Source organism: Salvelinus sp. IW2-2015, unplaced genomic scaffold (assembly GCF_002910315.2).
Source record: "Salvelinus sp. IW2-2015 unplaced genomic scaffold, ASM291031v2 Un_scaffold11373, whole genome shotgun sequence".
NCBI lineage: Eukaryota > Metazoa > Chordata > Actinopteri > Salmoniformes > Salmonidae > Salvelinus > Salvelinus sp. IW2-2015.
In genome coordinates this window covers 1-3,448 of record NW_019952630.1, presented here as the reverse complement: position 1 = coordinate 3,448, position 3,448 = coordinate 1, and the positions used below count along the sequence as shown (strand labels likewise).

Here is a 3,448-nt window from a genome sequence, read left to right as displayed (position 1 = left end):
TAATACCCTGATCTCTAATCGAATACTCTGATCTAAATCTCTAATCTAATTCTTTAATCTCTAACATAATACTTTAATCTATACAACTCCAATATATAATCTAATTCTCTAATCTAATACTCTGATCTCTAATCTTGAATCTAATACTCTAATCTTGAATATAATAGTCTAATCTCGAATCTAATACTCTAAACTCTAATCTAAATCTATAATCTCTAATGTAATTCTCTAATCTAATACTTGAATCTAGAGTATTACCAGAAGTTCTCCTATCAGTAGTTGCTGATATTCTCACCTTCAGCTTGCTACACGATTCATATATTTTGGTTGGGAAAAAACGGGTTTGGGAGAAACAGGTAGCAATTAATTTCCCCCCATCTTGTTGAAGTTAATTTCTCCTCTTTCCTCCACCAGGTTCTGACGACAACAACCTGAATTCTATTTTCTATGAGCACCTGACGCGTTCCCTGCAGCACAGCCTCTGTGGAGATCTGCTGCTGGGCCGCTGGGGGAACTACACCACGGGAGACTGCTTCATCCTGGCCTCCGACTACCTCAACGCCCTGGTTCACCTGGTGGAGATCGGCAACGGACTGGTCACCTTCCAGCTCCGAGGACTGGAGTTCAGAGGTCAGGAGGAAGGGATGGAGTCACACACAAAATAAACTCAACTTGCTAGCTAAATAGATATGCACTCGTTCCCTACTCCCTACACAATTAAAAGCATTGGATTGGTGTAGGCTTGGACTAGACGGAGTTTCCACACACCAGTCATGGAAGTGAACAAGTGCATACGGGAGACAGGACAGATTCTTCTGACGCAGCCTAGGTCTTGTAGAAGTTCAGCAGAAATAAGACTGGGTGTTATCTTCTTTGGGCTCAAATCCCGTTAACGGGATCGATTTGACAACATCCGGTGAAATGGCAGAGCGCCAATTCTTTTTAAAAATATGTACAAAATATTAAATTTTTATACATTCACAAGTGCAACACATCAAATTAAAGTTGAACTTCTCGTTAATCTAGCCACCGTGTCAGATTTCATAAAGGCTTTACGGCGAAAGCAAACCATGCGATTATCTTAGGACAGCGCCCAGCATACCAACACATGAAAATCAGATTTCAACCCGCCAGGCGCGACACAAAAGTCAGACATAACGATTTAATTCATGCCTTACCTTTGAAGACCTTCTTCTGTTGGCACTCAAATGTCCCAGAAACATCACAAATGGTCCTTTTGTTCGATTATTTCCGTCGTTATATCTCCATAATGTCCATTTATTTGGCGCGTTTTATTCAGAAAAACACCGGTTCCAACTCGCAAAGCATGACTAAAAAATATCTAATAAGTTACCTGTAAAAGCTGTCCAAACATTTGAAACCACTTTCCTAATACAACTTTAGGTATTTTTTTACGTAAATAATCGCTCAAATTTAAGACGGGATAAACGGTGTTCAATACCGGATAAAAACAACGTGAAGCGTGTGACCTGGAGCGCGCATCAAAACATTAGAGAGCACTCGGCTGGACCCTCGTTCTGAACTGCCGTACTTCTTCATTTCTCTAAAAAAAAAACATCAGCCAATTTCTAAAAACTGTTGACATCCAGTGGAAGCGATAGGAACTGCAAGCAAGTGCCTTATAAATCTAGATACACATAGAAAACACATTGAAAACACTGTCACCTCCACACCAAAAAATCCTGGATGGTTTGTCCTCGGGGTTTCGCCTGCCAAATCAGTTCTGTTTTCCATCCAAATCTACCAATTATATGCATATCATAGCTTCTGGGCCTGAGTAGCAGGCAGTTTACTTTGGGCACGTTTTTCATCCGGATGTCAAAATACTGCCCCCTTAGCCCAAAGAAGTTATGGGAGTGGCTACAGTAGGTACACTTTCTATCGCGATGTGAAGAGGGTTTCTTACATTTCTCTCAGGGCCTGATTTGACTTGATATAAGCGAGTAGAATTCTGCCTGATGCTTCAATCATTAGTTGATGTCAACGGGAGACTTCTGAGTTCAGCCTGTAGATCTCCAGTCAGAATAACGGCCCTTTACGTTTAAATCATAGTGTTCACGAGGTTTTTCTGAAGCCGTCCTGTCGTTGTTCGGGTTAGGTTATAGAGTTTATGAAGCATTATAGCATGTTTCTGAAGCCGTTCCTGTCGCCTGTTAAGGTCTATAGCAGTTTATAAGGCATTATAGCATGTCTCTCTGAAGCCGTCCCGTCCCCCCCAGGTACGTACTGCCAGCAGCGGGAGGTGGAGCCATCACGGAGGGTGGAGGAGGATGAGAGCTGCCTGCTGCTGTGAACCGCGGTCACCTGCACATGTCCTGTCCTTCAACGCGGCCTTCGGACAGCGCTGGCGGCCTGGGAAGTGCTGGTCACCAAGTACGTCCTGGAGGCTACAGCATCACGGACAAAACAGCGCCGCCTCCATGACTTTTCAGCGTGTTTGACCTCAGACGCATCCTGACTACTTACTACGTCAAGGTGAGTGGGAGGCCTGGCTGTTAGTCTGCTATTCTACACTGGGGTGGCAGCAGGTTGCTTGGAGGTAAACCGGAGAGGTTATCGGTTCCAATCTGGTGTTATTACAGATGTCCTATATGCAATATCCTACTGCCATGAGAAATGTACTAAACTCCTAAACGTGTGTTCTCTCCCTACTTCCTCTCTCCCTACTTCCTCTCTCCCTACTTCCTCTCCCTACTTCCTCTCTCTACTTCCTCCCCCTACTTCCTCCCCTCTACTTCCCCTCCCTACGTCACCTCTCCCTACGTCACCTCTCCCTACGTCACCTCTCCCTACGTCACCTCTCCCTATGTCACCTCTCCCTACGTCACCTGTCCGCCTACTTCCTCTCCCCCTACTTCCTCTTCCCTTCTCTCTACTTCCCCTCTCCCTACTTCCTCTCCCTACTTCCTCTCCCTACTTCCCATCTCCCTACTTCCTCTCCCTACTTCCCCTCTTCCTCCCTACTTCCCCTCTCCCTCCCTACTTCCTCTCTCCAGGGGATCATATACTATGTAATAGCCTCTATCAAGCTGGAGGAGTGGCTGGCCAATGAGACGATGAGGGAGGGGCTGAAGGCCTGTGGAGAGAGGAACTACGTGGACCTGGACCCGACCTTTAACCCCAACATAGACCAAGACTACGACCACCGTCTGGCTGGTATCTCCAGGGACTCCTTCTGCCAGGTCTACTTGGGCTGGATCCAGTATTGTAACTCTCGACGGGCCAAGGTAAGGACCGGCGCTTTGGATGATTTTATTCAGAAATATTTCTACACATTCTCAAAATGTACTACTATAAATATGTCTTTGATACTGAGCACAAAAAGCACACGTCTCCTTCAGGCAATATGTCCTTTGTGTTTTTTGTGGTGAGAAAATGGAATCACAGTTTAGACATCTGAAGAAGATAAGATAAAACAACTTCTAAT

General features: G+C 45.0%; 1 long non-coding RNA gene across 1 annotated transcript; it reads left to right on the top strand.

The window, feature by feature from the left end:
• Positions 1-181: 181 nt before the first annotated feature.
• Positions 182-3,155, top strand: LOC112080063 (uncharacterized). Its single transcript, XR_002896113.2, has 3 exons — positions 182-630; positions 2,241-2,496; positions 3,018-3,155. It is a non-coding gene; the product is annotated as an uncharacterized lncRNA (long non-coding RNA).
• The last annotated feature ends 293 nt before the right edge of the window (positions 3,156-3,448 follow it).